Raw genomic sequence first — 20,000 nt, 5'->3', positions numbered from 1 at the left:
TCCTGGCCCCGCTTCTTCAGCGACCGCTACTAGGTCCTCTCTCCCCCTGCTCCATGAGCTTTATCATACATAGTCTTAAAACTATGTATAGTTCCTGCCTCCACTACATCGCTTGCCAGACTATTCCACTTCCTAACTACTCTATGACTGAAGAAATACTTCCTAACATCCCTTTGACTTATCTGAGTCTTCAGCTTCCAATTGTGACCCCTTGTTCCTGTGTCCCATCTCTGGAACATCCTGTCTCTGTCCACCTTGTCTATTCCACGCAGTATTTTGTATGTCGTTATCATGTCTCCCCTGACCCTCCTGTCCTCCAGTGTTGTCAGGCCGATTTCCCTTAACCTTTCTTCATAGGACATTCCCCTTAGCTCTGGAACTAGCCTTGTTGCAAACCTTTGCACTTTCTCTAATTTCTAGACGTGTTTGACCAGGTGTGGGTTCCAAACTGGTGCTGCGTACTCCAGTATGGGCCTGACGTACACAGTGTATAAAGTCTTGAACGATTCCTTACTGAGGTATCAGAACGCTATTCTCAGGTTTGCCAAACGCCCATATGCCGCAGCAGTTATCTGGTTAATGTGTGCTTCTGGCGATGTACTCGGTATTATACTCACTCCTTGAGTGAGGTTTGCAGCCTTTGGCCACCTAGCCTATACTCTGTCTGCGGTCTTCTTTGCCCTCCTCCGATCCTCATGACTTTGCATTTGGTGGGTTTAAATTCTAGGAGACAGTTTCTGGACCACACATCCAGCCTGTCCAGGTCTTTTTGTAGACCTGTCTGGTCCACATCTGATTTAATTCTCCTCATTAACTTCACGTCATCTGCAAGAAGGGACACTTCTGAGTCTATCCCTTCCGTCATGTCGTTCACATATACCAAGAATAGCACTGGTTCCAGGACTGACCCCTGTGGGATCCCGCTCGTCACTGGCGCCCACTGTGATACCTAATCACGGACCATGACTCGCTGTTGCCTCCCTGTTAGGTATTCTCTGATCCACTGCAGTGCCCTTCCTGTTATACGTGCCTGTTCCTATAGCTTCTGTAAAAATCTCTTGTGATGAACTGTGTCGAAGGCCTTCTTGCATTCCAAGAAAATGCAATCAACCCACCCCTCCCTCTCATTTCTTACTTCAGTTACCTTGTCATAAAACTCTAGTAGGTTTGTGACACAGGATTTGCCTACCATGAATCCGTGCTGGCTGTGTGCGTGTGTGCGCATGTTCGCAAGGTCACTGTAGCTGGAGCAAATCACAAGTACCCAACAACACCATGACTGGAACAATTAAGATAAGATAAGATTTCGTACGGATTTTTAACCCCGGAGGGTTAGCCACCCAGGATAACCCAAGAAAGTCAGTGCGTCATCGAGGACTGTCTAACTTATTTCCATTGGGGTCCTTAATCTTGTCCCCCAGGATGCGACCCACACCAGTCGACTAACACCCAGGTACCTATTTGCTGCTAGGTGAACAGGACAACAGGTGTAAGGAAACGTGTCGAATGTTTCCACCCGCCGGGAATCGAACCCGGGCCCTCCGTGTGTGAAGCGGGAGCTTTAGCCACCAGGCCACCGGGCCACCCAGATTAACAATACCATAAGTGGAACAGTTTACAGTTAATACCGTGGCTAGAACAATTAACAATACCGTGGCTCGAACAATTCACGACTAACCCACAGTACCGTGAGTGGAACAATTCACGACTAACCCACAGTACCGTGAGTGGAACAATTCACGACTAACCCACAGTACCGTGAGTGGAACAATTAACGACTAACCTACAATACCGTGAGTGGAACAATTCATGACTAACCCACAGTACCGTGAGTGGAACAATTCACGACTAACCTACAATACCGTGAGTGGAACAATTCATGACTAACCCACAAGCTTTAAATGAAATCTGGTATATAAATTTCGTACATGCTCATAGAATAAAGATAAATATTATATTTTATTGATACACTTTGTTTAATCGCTGGAATACAGAAAAATACGAAATATTGTGTATCTCATGACCGCATTCCACTACAACTGACTGTGAGCCCTGAGCCAGCTCCACCCCCACACACACACACGTGTGTGTGTGTGTGTGTGTGTGTGGAAGAAATCAGAATAAAACACGTGATTGCAATATGAAAAAGCCACAATAAAAAAAGAAATAAAATTTTAGCGCTTTCGTGTGCTTACACACATATTCTCAGAGCAATAAATAGGAAGATGACTCAAGAGAAGCACATTTTATATGTTAAACCCTCAGGTGACACCTCACTCAAAGAAGGTGACAACACCTCACACAAGCATGTCTTTCACAGTTGGACAGTTATCCCAAGTAGTTTCATAGTAAGAGAAAATAAAAACATTGGCAAGGGCTGGTCCAAGTGAGGAACACATTGCAACACCATCAATTTGCTCATTAAGCTTATCATGAAACATAATGATTGAATGGTAATGAATTTTTTCCCAGCTTCTCCAGGCCGTCTAAAATTTACTAGTCCATCGCACTGACGTCTAGACAATCAACCAGGTTATGTTAGCTGCTGGTGTCACTGTTGTGCCTCTTCCCCTGATTCTAATTATTTAACAGTTTTGCCCCAAAGGTTGTGTGGACCTGCTGTCAGGAGTACTGGATTAGAGAATCAACAAATTATTTTCTGCCAAACCAAAGATGTGTTCCTGGGCGTTTCCCATCGCCGGAAGATGTGAGGAAAATCACCCTCGTGCATTTACGAATTGGCCACACACAACTTACACACAGATACCATTAAGTCAATACCTCTCTGCGAGAGCTGCCGAGTGGCTGTAATATTCACCACATATTAATAGATTGGCTTGTCTATCAGAGAGCATGTAAGGTTCACTTTCTGCTCCTTCATTGTCTGAATACGTTAACCATGACTGCCCTCCTTGCAGAAAGCCTCACCTCTGACACTAACTGCATTTGTGGCTTCTTACAAAAACTAACTTACTGCATAAAATATATTAAATTTCTATCAACCCCCTACCTTGGCTAACCTCCATCAATATGGCTTAAGTCACCTTTGTGCTGTGTAATCCATGCGTGTTCAGTGCTTACTTTTTATGTATAATTATTATATTGTCATGGCTTCAGTGTTCAGTTTGCACAGGGTGTTTACAATGAGAGTTGTGTGTCTATTGTATTTATACTCGCTGAGAGGTATCTATTAGTATATATATATCGAGACGTGTGCATACAGGTAATGGTAATGGTCCTTGAAGAATTATTTAACGACTTACCGAGGAAGCACAGACTACCAACTAAAGATGAATAACTTACTGGATAGTTAAACCTGAGCCATCCCATTGATCTCAGGCGACAAATAAGCGGTTAGGATGCAAGCAGCAGCTGGGGGACCCTCCCCGGATATCACTACAGGAAGCAGCGTAGGAACCCACCACGGATATCACTGCAGGCAGCAGCTTAGGAACCCACCACGGATATCACTGCAGACAGCAGCTCAAGAACCCACCACGGATATCACTGTAGGCAGCAGCTGGGGGACCCACCCCGGATATCACTGCAGGCAGCATCTGGGGGACCCACCACGGATATCATCACACAGAGATGTAACTCTCGCGTCTGAGTGAGTTGTTTGTTTACCCTCAGGAAGGTCAAGATGAGATGGTTTATGCTTGTTTTATGTGAGGTGTTGCAGTGATGAGACGGGTGTGAGGAGACAGGTTTGGAGGGTGTGGATGATAGTGTCTGGTTTGGAAAGAGGATGTGGAAGATAGGATGTGACCTGGAGGGAGAAGGAGAAGAATGGATCTGACCTGGATGGAGAGGAAGAGGATTGGATCTGACCTGGAGGGAGAGGGAGAAGACTGGATCTGACTTGGATAGAGAGGAAGAGGATTGGATCTGACCTGGATGGAGAGGGAGAAAACAGGATCTGACCTGGTGAGAGAAGGTAAAAAATTGGATCTAACCTGGAGGGAGAGAGGAAAGTTAAATATTATTACAATAAAGGGATAACTATACCCGTAAGGGTCATGCAGTGAATTTCATTAGCATAAAAATACCACCCTTACCCTCTCCTCCTTCAATGGTGTTTAACATACAGTCTCTCTCCTTCAAGTCCTCCTTAATCCACTGGATCACTTCCTCTATCACACTGGCTTGTATTTATGAACTATATACAGTCAACACTCTTATAAACCTCCGTATAGCTCAATTTTTTTCGTAAATACGATTGACAAAGTGCATCGACAATTGAACTGTACGTACTCTGAAGGCTTTCCTGCGCGGTAATAAATTTTAGATGCACTTCTTCAAGGGTATTTACTAAAAATTACAAGTTGAAGAATGAGTCACTTGTACAACATTTCGGAATCTTTGTTGTGGTAGAAAAAGAGGGCGAGTTTGAGGTAATCAGTCCCTGAGCCGCCTTTCCTCAAGATTGATGGACTGAACACATCGATTCCAGGCTGAGATACTAATTACTTCAAACTCCTCTTTTTGCACCATTCTTCTTCTTTTTATTAAACTGAGGAAGCCACTGTGTGGCGAAACGTTTCCTCAGTAAAGATTCCCAGATGTTGTGCAAGTGTCTCATTCTTCAACTTGTGGGTTTTCTAAATCATTTATCGCACTAAGAATTACATTTCTCAGAGAAGCTTTATAAGCACTGACTGTATTTACATCTTATGAAAGAGCTTCCTCTGAGGAATGATGTCAAAGGTATCCTGAGATGCTGTGAGTCTCCATCTTGTCAAGTCGTCTAGTATATAATAAGGGATTTTTTTAATGGTTCTTTGAAGACAAATTTACAGTTTCTAGAATCTTATTTTCATTTTTGACTGGTTTCCCGGTCATCCGGAAGCCAAATAATTTTCTTCAAGCTTTTCTAGTTCACCGTGGGATGAATTGATGCTGTTAGGTATTTTAGTTTTAATATGTTTATTATGCACCTCATACCCATCCTGTGGGCGGCAGTCAAAAGATTACAGAGGTACATAATGGGTCCAGGGACTGGACCCCAAAGTTTTGATAGTTGAACAAGTTACAGTGGTAATGAAATTGATGTCGGTGAGGGGCTTTTGAGACTGGGATTTGAAGCTCTCCTCTCTCCTGCAGTAAACCTGACTTACCCCTTCCTCCTCCTCCTCCTCCTCCTCCTCCTCCTCCTCCTCCTCCTCCTCCTCCTCCTCCTCCTCCTCCTCCTCCTCCTCTTCCTCCTCTTCCTCCTCTTCCTCCTCTTCCTCCTCCTCTTCCTTCCCATTATACTGCTGAAGATAAACACGAGACTAAACCCCTCTAGGAAGGTTCTTTGATGCTGATGAGGGGTTGGATTTGTGCTCAGATTCCTTGAATCGAGTCTGATTGTCTTCCATTTCCCCCAGTCGCTGCATGACCCCGACGGGTTTAGTGCTCCCGTGAATAATAATAATAATTGAAGTAGTAATAATAATAACACCTAAGTAAAGACATCAGAAAACGTTTCAGTCCAGAAACTGAAACTTCGCTTAGGGGCAACCAAATTCACGTTTTGAAAGTTTCGATCACTGACATAAGCGCGAAACATCTATGTATAAAATTCATTGAAATTGTCTAAGGTGCGGAGGAAAGAATGGAGGCCGTATAGTGGTATTTCCCGTGAGGCACTAAGTGTCAGATTCCATACTCGGAGTGTAGCATACACGACCATAAAGCTGTGTGAAGTTTATACTCAAGATGTTCTTCACACTGAGAACAGATGTTTTCCTCAGTAGAGTTTATGTGATGGCTTCATAAGCTTCAGTAATCCACACGATTTTTTACGAGATTTTAGACAACGTTTCGGTTCGTCCTGGAGTAATATCAGCTTGTGACTTGATAATACTTCAGGATGGACCGAAACGTTTCGTCTCCGAAGTGTGAATTATTTGTGATTTGTTCGGGCAACGGTTTTGAATTGTGACTTGTTAAAGCCACGGTATTGTGAGTTAGTTGTGAATTGTTACAGCCACCTTATTGTGAGTTACTTGTAAATTGTTACAGCCACCTTATTGTGAGTTAGTTGTAAATTGTTACAGCCACCTTATTGTGGGTTAGTTGTAAATTGTTACAGCCACCTTATTGTGGGTTAGTTGTAAATTGTTACATCCACCTTATTGTGAGTTAGTTGTAAATTGTTACAGCCACCTTATTGTGAGTTAGTTGTAAATTGTTACAGCCACCTTATTGTGGGTTAGTTGTAAATTGTTACAGCCACCTTATTGTGAGTTAGTTGTACATTGTTACAGCCACCTTATTGTGGGTTAGTTGTGAATTGTTACATCCACCTTATTGTGAGTTAGTTGTAAATTGTTACATCCACCTTATTGTGGGTTAGTTGTAAATTGTTACAGCCATCTTATTGTGGGTTAGTTGTAAATTGTTACAGCCACCTTATTGTGGGTTAGTTGTAAATTGTTACATCCACCTTATTGTGGGTTAGTTGTAAATTGTTACATCCACCTTATTGTGGGTTAGTTGTAAATTGTTACATCCACCTTATTGTGGGTTAGTTGTAAATTGTTACAGCCATCTTATTGTGGGTTAGTTGTAAATTGTTACATCCACCTTATTGTGGGTTAGTTGTAAATTGTTACAGCCACCTTATTGTGGGTTAGTTGTAAATTGTTACATCCACCTTATTGTGAGTTAGTAGTAAATTGTTACAGCCATCTTATTGTGGGTTAGTTGTAAATTGTTACATCCACCTTATTGTGGGTTAGTTGTAAATTGTTACAGGCACCTTATTGTGGGTTAGTTGTAAATTGTTACAGCCATCTTATTGTGAGTTAGTTGTAAATTGTTACAGCCACCTTATTGTGGGTTAGTTGTAAATTGTTACAGCCACCTTATTGTGAGTTAGTTGTAAATTGTTACAGCCACCTTATTGTGGGTTAGTTGTAAATTGTTACAGCCACCTTATTGTGGGTTAGTTGTAAATTGTTACAGCCACCTTATTGTGGGTTAGTTGTAAATTGTTACAGCCACCTTATTGTGGGTTAGTTGTAAATTGTTATAGCCACCTTATTGTGGGTCAGTTGTAAATTGTTACAGCCACCTTATTGTGGGTTAGTTGTAAATTGTTACAGCCACCTTATTGTGAGTTAGTTGTAAATTGTTACAGCCACCTTATTGTGGGTTAGTTGTAAATTGTTACAAGCACCTTATTGTGGGTTAGTTGTAAATTGTTACAGCCACCTTATTGTGGGTTAGTTGTAAATTGTTACAAGCACCTTATTGTGGGTTAGTTGTAAATTGTTACAGCCACCTTATTGTGGGTTAGTTGTAAATTGTTACAGCCACCTTATTGTGGGTTAGTTGTAAATTGTTACAGCCACCTTATTGTGGGTTAGTTGTAAATTGTTACAAGCACCTTATTGTGGGTCAGATGTAAATTGTTACATCCACCTTATTGTGGGTTAGTTGTAAATTGTTGCATCCACCTTATTGTGGGTTAGTTGTAAATTGTTACAGCCACCTTATTGTGGGTTAGCTGTAAATTGTTACAGCCATCTTATTGTGAGTTAGTTGTAAATTGTTACTGCCACCTTATTGTGGGTTAGCTGTAAATTGTTACAGCCATCTTATTGTGAGTTAGTTGTAAATTGTTACATCCACCTTATTGTGAGTTAGTTGTAAATTGTTACAGCCATCTTATTGTGGGTTAGTTGTAAATTGTTACAGGCACCTTATTGTGGGTCAGTTGTAAATTATTCCAGCTAATGTACTGTGACCTTTCTTCCTCAATACTGCCTCCTCCACATTTTCATATGAAAATTATTTTGACAAAATAGTGTGAGCAGAGTCAGACTAAAGTTGGTAGATTTCTAGCAGAGGCGCATTTATAATCTACACAAAAAAAAAGTTTTGGGAGGTGTTCACGCGTCCTGTTATGAAATAAGAAAATACAATATTGTTACTTATAGTTTAAAATGTCGATTAATTGCAGCTGTGTCCTTTTACCTAACATATTGTCGGTAATTCTACCAGTATTGTAACATGTACTTGCCTAGTATGGGCCGTTAGGCCTGCTGCAGTGTTCTTCCTTGCTTATGTTCTTATTTCACGTTGGATAATTTGAGATATAGGAAATTTGTTTTACTAAAGTTGGAGTGACGTAACAGCGATGACTCGCTGCTACGCGGAAGTAGGTCGCATCACCGACAGGTCCTTGCTAATTATTAAGTTAATTTGGGAAGCGCTAATCTCGTATGGAGCGTACCGAAACTCAGGAAACAGGACTCGAACTGGTAAATTAGACGACACTTGGGTATCTTTGTTGAGGAAACGTTTCGCCCCACAGTGACTTCATCAGTCCTATACAACGTTGCACATATATCGAATTTACCAACTTGTCGGTTCTCTGAATCATTTATCTACGGGACTCGATCTGTTGCAGGAGTCTCTTTAAATTACCAAGTCAGAACTCTCACCACCGCGCCTTACATCGAGTGTGGAATGTCGCTTAAATCTAATACAGAGTGATGAATGAGGCACAAGAAATAGAAATGTACTGCTCCCAGTCTCTCGAAGTCTTCTCTTTACCTCGAACAGATAATAATTGCTCGAAATTTCAAACATAAATGTTCCATCTTTATATCAGGGATCGAACCTTTCAAAAAGTGGATTTTTACTGCCATTAAGCGAAGATGTAAGGAAGAGGGATACGTTTTGGGAAAACACATTTACAAAATGTATATACGTATATAGCAATAAAAGCCAGAGAAGGCCTAACATTATTATAAGAAAAACACGGCGAAAGTAACATCGGAAAAACGATTTATCGCGCGAGGAAAAAAATAGAGTTTTTGACTTGGCTGAACGGCGGAAAGATGTGACCGAACTTTAACGAGAGAGGAATGAACTTATCGCCAGTCTGGTGCGAAACATTCTCAGAAGAGCCCGAAGCACTGAGGAATCGCGAGGCGTCGAGGGAGCCCCGATCCCATCTGCCATTATTGCCATCAAGCAAATCCGGGATCATACGTGAACGCCCCGCCATAAAAGACCCCCTTGGCCACAAACTCACACGACAAAAGAGTTTCCCCCCGCAAGAGCTTCAACGCTGTCTGAGGGGGACCGCCCGGAGACGCCAGGCTAAGATAAGGTTTATTCTCCTCAGAGGGAAGACTTAATCTAACACGGGATCGAGCGTGTACTGAAACCTTTTTGCAACTCCATCAGCTCTCCTCACACTTTTTCATTATAGTGTTCTTCACAGTGCGCTGTTTTTTTCATGGTGCTCTACGCAGTGTGCTTGTTTTCAACAGTGCATTTGTTTTTTTAAGAATGTAATATTAAACTGTGCTCTTAGTATGTAGCATATGATTGAAAATTAAATTTAACGTGTTGGTATGTAGCTGGTGTTGTGTGACTGGTGTTGTGTGACTGGTGTTGTGTGACTGGTGTTGAGTGACTGGTGTTGTGTGACTGGTGTTGTGTGACTGGTGTTGTGTGACTGGTGTTGTGTGACTGGTGTTGTGTGGCTGGTGTTGTGTGACTGGTGTTGTGTGACTGGTGTTGTGTGACTGGTGTTGTGTGACTGGTGTTGTGTGACTGGTGTTGTGTGACTGGTGTTGTGTGGCTGGTGTTGTGTGACTGGTGTTGTGTGACTGGTGTTGTGTGACTGGTGTTGTGTGACTGGTGTTGTGTGACTGGTGTTGTGTGACTGGTGTTGTGTGACTGGTGTTGTGTGACTGGTGTTGTGTGACTGGTGTTGGGTGACTGGTGTTGTGTGACTGGTGTTGTGTGACTGGTGTTGTGTGACTGGTGTTGTGTGACTGGTGTTGTGTGACTGGTGTTGTGTGACTGGTGTTGTGTGACTGGTGTTGTGTGACTGGTGTTGTGTGACTGGTGTTGTGCGACTGGTGTTGAGTGACTGGTGTTGTGTGACTGGTGTTGTGTGACTGGTGTTGTGTGACTGGTGTTGGGTGACTGGTGTTGTGTAATTGGTGTTGTGTGACTGGTGTTGTGTGACGTGTTGTGTGACTGGTGTTGGGTGACTGGTGTTGTGTGATTGGTGTTGTGTGACTGGTGTTGTGTGACTGGTGTTGTGTGACTGGTGTTGTGCGACTGGTGTTGAGTGACTGGTGTTGTGTGACTGGTGTTGTGTGACTGGTGTTGTGCGACAGGTGTTGAGTGACTGGTGTTGTGTGACTGGTGTTGTGTGACTGGTGTTGAGTGACTGGTGTTGTGTGACTGGTGTTGTGTGACTGGTGTTGTGTGACTGGTGTTGAGTGACTGGTGTTGGGTGATTGGTGTTGTGTGACTGGTGTTGCGTGACTGGTGTTGTGTGACTGGTGTTGTGTGACTGGTGTTGGGTGACTGGTATTGTGTGACTGGTGTTGAGTGACTGGTGTTGTGTGACTGGTGTTGTGTGACTGGTGTTGAGTGACTGGTGTTGAGTGACTGGTGTTGTGTGACTGTCGTTGGGTGACACGCTAATTTATATCATGATAGATGGGGAGGAGAGAGGTGAATGACACACATTTCTCAGAAGAAAACTGTCTCCCCAGGACACACAATACCATAACAAGACATAATATCTCCCCAGGAAACACAGTATCTACACAGAACAAATACCATCTCCCCTAGACCGTTCAATATCTACACAGAACAAACACCTTCTCCCCTAGAACGTTCAATATCTACACAGAACAAACACCATCTGCCGTAGACCGTTCAGTATGTACGCAGAACACACACACACACACACAACACACACACACACACACACACAAACTATCGTCCCAAGACACACACACTATGCTAGCCAATCATAAGTACACTGTTGCTACAGGAATGAAAGCAAAAATCACAAGCGAATTTCAATTTCCCTCGTAGTAGTCATAAAAAAAATGAATATTCTAGCGCTAAAGCGAAACACTTCCTTTTTCCTTTGAGCGAGAAACCGAAAAAAATATTAAAAATATATTTTTTCGACCCATTTTTGTAACAATGGTTATAAAACTTCATGCATTTTATGTCGGTACAGTGCTGGAAATAAAGATACTGGTATCAGGAAGAACTTCATTGCAACGTTTCACCCGAGTCGAACTTGTGGTGTATGTGACCTCAGACTCAGGTGTTGAATAAGACACGTGTTGTACATGAATGGTATAAAATACCTCATCTTTTGTATATAGTTCTGCTTACTTCACATTATGTCCTTGTATTGTGTTGATAAAGCCACTAGAGGGCGAAACATCTACACATAAAGATACCCAAGTGGTTATTTCTCTGGTCGAAACCATTCGCCTGTAGAACAAGGTTCTTCATCACGTAGATAAATGGTTCAGATAATCGAGAGTATGATGAACTAGACTGTTGTGCAACACTTGGGTATCTTTGTGGAAACATTTCCACAACAAAGATACCCAAGTTTTTCACAAGTGTCTAATTCAGTCAACAACAGGGGGTTAAAACGGTGGAGACAAGAAGCAAAGAGGCAAATTTGAGGTGATCAGTCCCTCAGCCTGTGCAATATTCCCCATTACATGCTGGAAAAACTAAGTGAAAAACAAGCAAGCAACGTGAAAACCCATAAACATTCTGGGAAACCTCACAGTCTGAAGACAAAAGAGCTCTTGTCTTCACCAACAACAGTACCGAACTTTTATTACAGATGACATGGATGACTGGGAAACCTCACAGTCTGAAGACAAAAGAGCTCTTGTCTTCACCAACAACAGTACCGAACTTTTATTAGAGATGACATGGATGTCTGGGAAACCTCACAGTCTGAAGACAAAAGAGCTCTTTTCTTCACCAACAACAGTACCGAACTTTTATTAGAGATGACATGGATGTCTGGGAAACCTCACAGTCTGAAGACAAAAGAGCTCTTGTCTTCACCAACAACAGTACCGAACTTTTATTAGAGATGACATGGATGTCTGGGAAACCTCACAGTCTGAAGACAAAAGAGCTCTTGTCTTCACCAACAACAGTACCGAACTTTTATTAAGGGATGACATATCGTTTCAGCGCCGAGGTGTATTGGATTTAATAAAGTGTGGAAGGATGCAGGACATGAAGAGGGTTTCTCAGTGAGAGGAGAGTGAGATAACCAACATGATTAATTATTAAAACTCATTTCGCACAACTCGCATTGAAGACGAGAAACTTATGACAACGTTTCGGTCCATCCTGGACCAATGATATAACCACTATCAGTATTTTTTGCTACTGGTAAGACTACGATTACTACTACTACTGCTATTACTATACTATTACTACTACTACTACTACTACTAATATACTATTACTACTACTACTACTACTATTACTGCTACTACTATATTATTATTACTACTACTACTATACTATTACTGCTACTACTATTTCTCCTACTATTATAATTATTATTACTACTACTACTGATGCTGCTACTACTACTACAACTACTACTACTGTTACTACTACTACTGTTACTGCTACTACTATTACTACTACTACTGTTACTACTATTTCTCCTACTATTATAATTATTATTACTACTACTACTGATGCTGCTACTACTACTACAACTACTACTACTGTTACTACTACTACTGTTACTGCTACTACTATTACTACTACTACTGTTACTACTACTACTGTTACTACTACTACTGTTACTACTACTACTGTTACTACTGCTACTGTTACTACTACTGTTACTACTACTGTTACTACTACTGTTACTACTACTGCTACTGCTACTGCTACTGCTACTGCTACTGCTACTGCTACTACTACTACTACTACTACTACTACTACTACTACCACTACTACTGAAGGTACTACAACTGCTGCTGCTGCTGTTGCTGCTGCTACAGAGCGCTTTACCAGCATTAAGGAACCCCTTGCTCTAAATTATGTATTCGCTGTAAATGAGCATGCATTTGCTGTAAATTATCATGTATTTGCTCTAAATTATCATGTATTCGCTGTAAATGGTTGTGTATTCGCTGTAAATTATTAAATACTGCTGCAGATTATCAGGTATTCGCTGTAAATGATCATGAATTCGCTGTAAATTATTAAATACTGTTGTAAATGATAATGTATTCGCTGTAAATTATATACTGCTGTAAACTATCACGTATTCACTGTAAATTATTGAATACTAGCTGCAAATTATCATGTATTCGCTGTAAATTATAATTTATGCACAGTGAATGTCTAGCCTCAATAATTTGCACGAAATTTCTATAATCGCGCCAATAATTTGCATGAAATTTCTATAATCACGCCAATAATTTGCACGAAATTTCTATAATCACGCCAATAATTTGCACGAAATTTCTATAATCGCGCCAATAATTTGCACGAAATTTCTCTAATCACGCCAATAATTTGCACGAAATTTCTATAATCACGCCAATAATTTGCATGAAATTTCTATAATCACGCCAATAATTTGCACGAAATTTCTATAATCACGCCAATAATTTGCACGAAATTTCTATAATCACGCCAATAATTTGCACGAAATTTCTATAATCACGCCAATAATTTGCATGAAATTTCTATAATCGCGCCAATAATTTGCATGAAATTTCTATAATCACGCCAATAATTTGCACGAAATTTCTATAATCACGCCAATAATTTGCATGAAATTTCTATAATCGCGCCAATAATTTGCATGAAATTTCTATAATCACGCCAATAATTTGCACGAAATTTCTATAATCACGCCAATAATTTGCACGAAATTTCTATAATCACGCCAATAATTTGCACGAAATTTCTATAATCACGCCAATAATTTGCACGAAATTTCTATAATCGCGCCAATAATTTGCATGAAATTTCTATAATCGCGCCAATAATTTGCACGAAATTTCAATAATCACGCCAATAATTTGCACGAAATTTCTATAATCACGCCAATAATTTGCACGAAATTTCTATAATCACGCCAATAATTTGCACGAAATTTCTATAATCACGCCAATAATTTGCACGAAATTTCTATAATCACGCCAATAATTTGCACGAAATTTCTATAATCACGCCAATAATTTGCACGAAATTTCTATAATCGCGCCAATAATTTGCATGAAATTTCTATAATCACGCCAATAATTTGCACGAAATTTCTATAATCACGCCAATAATTTGCATGAAATTTCTATAATCACGCCAATAATTTGCATGAAATTTCTATAATCACGCCAATAATTTGCACGAAATTTCTATAATCACGCCAATAATTTGAACGAAATTTCTATGATCACGCCAATAATTTGCACGAAATTTCTATAATCACGCCAATAATTTGCACGAAATTTCTATAATCACGCCAATAATTTGCACGAAATTTCTATAATCACGCCAATAATTTGCACGAAATTTCTATAATCGCGCCAATAATTTGCACGAAATTTCTATAATCGCGCCAATAATTTGCACGAATTTTCTATAATCACGCCAATAATTTGCACGAAATTTCTATAATCACGCCAATAATTTGCACGAAATTTTTATAATCACGCCAATAATTTGCACGAAATTTCTATAATCGCGCCAAATTATCGTATTTTTTTATTACCACAATCGCTCTACATTATTTCTACATTATTTATCGTAAATTGGCGCTAAATGAAGACCCGGACCCAGTGTACTCGATCTAAAATCTCGTGTATCCCCTCTATATTCTCATGTATTCGCTCTAGAATCTCATGTATCACTCTAAAATTTCGTGTATCAGTTCAAAAACCACCTGTATCCGCTCTAAAATTTTCATATATCAGCTCTGAAATCTTCTGTATCTGCTCTAAAATCTCTTGCATCTGAAATCTTATGTATCCACTTTAAAATGTCATGCGTCTGGTCTAAAAATCTCACGTATCCGCTCTTAAATCTTACGTATCCGCTCTTGCTCTTCAATCTTACGTATCCGCTCTTAAATCTTACGTATCCGCTCTTAAATCTTACGTATTCGCTCTGCTCTTAAATCTTACATATCCGCTCTTAAATCTTACATATCCGCTCTTAAATCTTACGTATCCGCTCTGCTCTTCAATCTTACGTATCCTCTCTTAAATCTTACGTATCCGCTCCGCTCTTTAATCTTACGTATCCGCTCTTAAATCTTACGTATTCGCTCTTAAATCTTTCGTATCCGCTCTTAAATCTTACGTATCCGCTCTTAAATCTTACATATCCGCTCTTAAATCTTACGTATCCGCTCTTGCTCTTCAATCTTACGTATCCGCTCTTAAATCTTACATATCCGCTCTTAAATCTTACGTATCCGCTCTTAAATCTTACGTATCCGCTCTTAAATCTTACGTATCCGCTCTTAAATCTTACATATCCGCTCTTAAATCTTACATATCTGCTCTTAAATCTTACGTATCCGCTCTGCTCTTTAATCTTACGTATCCGCTCTTAAATCTTCCGTATCCCCTCTTAAATCTTACGTATCCGCTCTTTAATCTTACGTATCCCCTCTTAAATCTTACGTATCCGCTCTTAAATCTTACGTATCCGCTCTTAAATCTTACGTATCCGCTCTTAAATCTTACGTATCCGCTCTTAAATCTTACGTATCCACTCTTAAATCTTACGTATCAGGTATAAAATCTTATGTATCAGGTATAAAATCTTATGTATCAGGTCTAAAATCTTATATATCAGGTCTAAAATCTTATGTATCATGCCTAAAATCTTATATATCAGGTCTAAAATCTTATGTTTCAGGTCTAAAATCTTATATATCAGGTCTAAAATCTTACGTATCAGGTCTAAAATCTTACGTATCAGGTCTAAAATCTTACGTATCAGGTGTAAAATCTTATGTATTCAGTCTTTCACCTTTTTTCTCAGCTCGTAGTACAGTATATTAAATAATAAAAGTACAACCGTTTTTCAAGAAGATCACTTTATTATTCTGGCTAAAAGTATTTTTTATTTAACACAAATGTGATTCATAAGCATTGTGATGTTACAATATATATTACACAGTATACCTGGAGAGTGTTCCGGGGGTCAGTGCCCCCCGCGGCCCGGTCTGTGACCAGCCTCACAGTGGGAGCTAAAGATAACTACTGTGTGTTTTATCCCTGTAATATTCCATTGTAATGTCAGCCTCAACTGGGAGACTTCAGTAAGGTGATGAGGTTAAGTAAGGTTCATCAGGAAACAGGACAAGTGTTTCCTGACGCTGGTGTTAGTCACATGACCCGCCGTTGGAACTTTTGGTAACCTGACCGAGGCCTTCCGCTGGCTTACCCTTCCACCCTTTTAAAAATTATGGTAATAGTTGTAACCATTTAGTTTTTGGGTGATGAGGGGACCAGAGGGAGTACACAGTCCTACATCAGGGGAGGTACACTGTACACTTTCACCCACACTAGGGCAGGGAAGGTACACTCTTCCCACACCAGGGGAAGGTACACTCCCTCCCCCACAACGTAGCTTATTGGAGGCACTAAGGAATTTGCCAATATAGTGGTCGAGGGTACACAACGGGAAGCAGAGAGGAGAGGACATGAATCCATTATTAGTGCCACGAGTACTGACGTGGCGCCCCATTATTTTAGTGCCACGAGTACTGACGTGGCGCCCCATTATTTAATACCACGAGTACTGATGTGGCGCCCCGTTATTTAATGCCACGAGTACTGACGTGGCGCCACATTATTTAATACCACGAGTACTGACGTGGCGCCCCATTATTTAATGCCACGAGTACTGACGTGGCGCCCCATTATTTAATGCCACGAGTACTGACGTGGCGCCCCATTATTTAATGCCACGAGTACTGACGTGGCGCCCCATTATTTAATGCCACGAGTACTGACGTGGCGCCCCATTATTTAATGCCACGAGTACTGACGTGGCGCCCCATTATTTAATGCCACGTCTTTAATGTCCTGCTCAGCGTTATTTAACGCTTCCAAGTTTTTATCAGTTTTATTTGCTATCCGTTATTATAAAATATGCTAATTTAAATTATGTTATATTAGTTTGAGTAACATAGGAAAAAACTAGGAAAATGTTGACTTTAGCTTAGATAATGTGTGAGTGCTTCCACTGCAGCTCTGTTGTTGATGTTTTCGTTGCATCTGTTTTGTTGATGTTTTCATTGCAGATCTTTTGTTCGTGATTTCATTGCTGGTTTAGCAGCTCTTTTGTTCATGCTGCTATTCCAGCACTAGGAGTTCCCATAGCACTAGCAAGGCTAGTGCTATGGGATCGTTTGCAACAGCCATTTTAGTGCTGCTGCTACAGTAGTGTCGACACTTTACCTAGATAACCAACACAGTGGATAACCACGAAGATAACATTCTCAAATCATAACTAATGGCCGCCATTATTCCCTTCTTGTGTCTCCGGGCATCACGAGAAAGACGCAGGACACGTCCCTCTGGTGATGCCTGAGGGATCACTCTTTTACCTTCAGGCATATGGTTCAACCGCATTAGTAGATTAAGCATCGCGAGCGAGAGAATCGGTGAGACGAGGCATTGTTTGGTAATCCGAATCAATAGACAAGCCAGGTCTCAGTCATGGACAGACTAGTCGTCTCAAGCAACTCCCGTGTCAAACTCAGTACGGAGATTTTCGTCAATTTTTTTACTCCTTTGTGAATTCCATTATGATATTGTCTGGTTGCGTTCTGTGTTTGTATATATATATATATATATATATATATATATATATATATATATATATATATATATATATATATATGTATATGTATATGTATATGTATATGTATATATATATATATATATATATATATATATATATATATATATATATATATATATATATATATATATATATATATATATATATATATGAGACTCTGACCTACTACAGTTGTTTTCAAGAAGTCTCGCAGAAAACAGTAGTAGAGAAACAAGTTGTGTGATGGGAGAGAAAGCTGTGAGGAGGTGTGAGAAGAGACACCTCACTCACACCCTGAAGTGTGGTCGACACCTTACCAGGAAACTAACACCCAGTTGTCAGCCTCAATGTGTCGCTGCTCGCGTCCACAGAGCGATGGAGAGAGTAAAGAAAATAGAGGAAGGGAGGGGAGGGTGATAGGATGATCAGGTGTAAGCGGGAGGGACGGAAAGCGAGATAGAAGAGAAGAGGGAAGGTCGGGACCCCTGCGAAAGAAGGGAGGGGGTGATAGATGGGAGAGAATGGGAAGGAACGAGATATATTACTCAAGCTGATCTCCGTGACAATAATCTCTAGCCTTGAGTTAGTAAATCTGGCAAGTGGCTAGCTAAAGGGCAGGGCCAAGAGCTGAGACTCAGCCTCTGCTGCCCCAAATACGTTTGCAAATGTATACACTTACATTTCTCCCTCTCGTATTTTCTATGAGCCAATCACTGTAGAACGAGAGGGAGGGAGGGAGGGGAGAGAAAGAAAAAGGTTTGTGAACGGAGTGGGGAGAAGAAAGAGGAGGGAATTGGGGGAGAGAGACAAGGATGGGATGGGATAGGGAAGAGGGATGGAGGGGGAAGGGAGGGGGAAGAGAAAGGGAAGAGCTCATCATGGAGTCTTTAGTTTGCATTACAAGGGTTCGTTCAGCCCTTGTTGACAATTGCTCGTCCTCTGTTGCAACTCTTGTCAACATTGTAGATTCTTGTTAAATTTTTTCGGGTAACTTGTTGCAAGAATGTTTCTGTGTGTGTGTGTGTGTGTGTGTGTGTGTGTGTGTGTGTGTGTGTGTGTGTGTGTGTGTGTACTCACCTAATTGTGGTTGCAGGGGTCGAGACTCAGCTCCTGGCCCCATCTCTTAAACTACTTTATTTGTTCCTGGGTTCAGGAACCAACAGTCTTGAAGCTGTGTATTGAAATTATCACTTCCTGCCTCGATTCTGAAAAAGTAGTCTTATTTCTGTCTTTTAGTTGCTATCTATACCCCTATACCTCAAATGTATAAAACAAATCTGTTCCTATTTTCTCAGAGAAATTCTGTGAATATCTTGTACGTCATAACCATGTTTTACCTTAGTCCTTATGTAAAGTATTCGGATTTAATTTCTTGAGTTGTAAATCCTTGGTATTGCTTCACGCAGTTCTTTCGCTCATTTCAGTATCATTGCTAATATGGTTTCAGGTCTTCTGGCTTTTTATGTGTCAAGATCTTTCGGTTGTTTCATTAATTCCTCTCTTCACATGTGAATTCTATTCAATTTCAGTTGCTTAGCCTCTTCCACCTCTACTCTCTGACACGATATCTGTCTCCTCCGTGAATAGCTCCTGAAATCTTCTGTATAATTCCTTGTCTTCTGTAGGAATTTCTCTCTGTCTCTCTCTCTCTCTCTCTCTCTCTCTCTCTCTCTCTCTCTCTCTCTCTCTCTCTCTCTCTCTCTCTCTCTCTCTCTCTCTCTCTCTCTCTCTCTCTCTCTCTCTCTCTCTCCAGTGCTAATACCTAGTCTTTAACAGTTGTCTTCCTTCTTATATGGCTGTGTAGTACCTTATTCTCTGATTTCGTCTTTGCTGTTTTGTCAAACTGATGCTCTGCTTCCCTTCTTATCCTAGCTTTTATACTCACTTTCCTGTTGTGTGGTGCTCTGTTCTGTACTTCTTCCCTGCTCTTTGCTCCTTACTTTGACATCTCTACCGCTCTGAAAAAAACAAAAGCTCACATTGTATTTCATCTTCTCACACGTCCTCATGGATATGAACCTTACCGTGGAACGGATGAGGTTTGAACTCATAGCAAAGGAGTCATAAAACTCCAGGCCAATTCGTAAGCACTTACCACGGGTTCAAACCTCACCCGTTCCGTGGTTTATTTGAAATCGTGTTATTACGATTTTGTGAGTCCAGATATGAACCTTGCTTTTGCCTCCAGGAACTTCCTGGCCAGCTCCACCATCATCACAGTTGTGTTGTCTTTCCATTCGCTTCCTTGTTCCACTCGATTCCATTTAGAAAATCTTTCATCCCCGAACAGTCTCCTCTTTTGTAAGTTTTTTTTTGTACATCTTCTCTCCACCGCCCACAGCTACGAAATAGTCATAGCTGAGCACTGT

The sequence above is a fragment of the Cherax quadricarinatus genome, chromosome 41, assembly GCF_038502225.1.
Source record: "Cherax quadricarinatus isolate ZL_2023a chromosome 41, ASM3850222v1, whole genome shotgun sequence".
In the NCBI taxonomy this organism is placed as follows: domain Eukaryota; kingdom Metazoa; phylum Arthropoda; class Malacostraca; order Decapoda; family Parastacidae; genus Cherax; species Cherax quadricarinatus.
The sequence above is the reverse complement of the archived record's forward strand: the minus strand, read 5'-3'. Positions refer to the sequence as shown.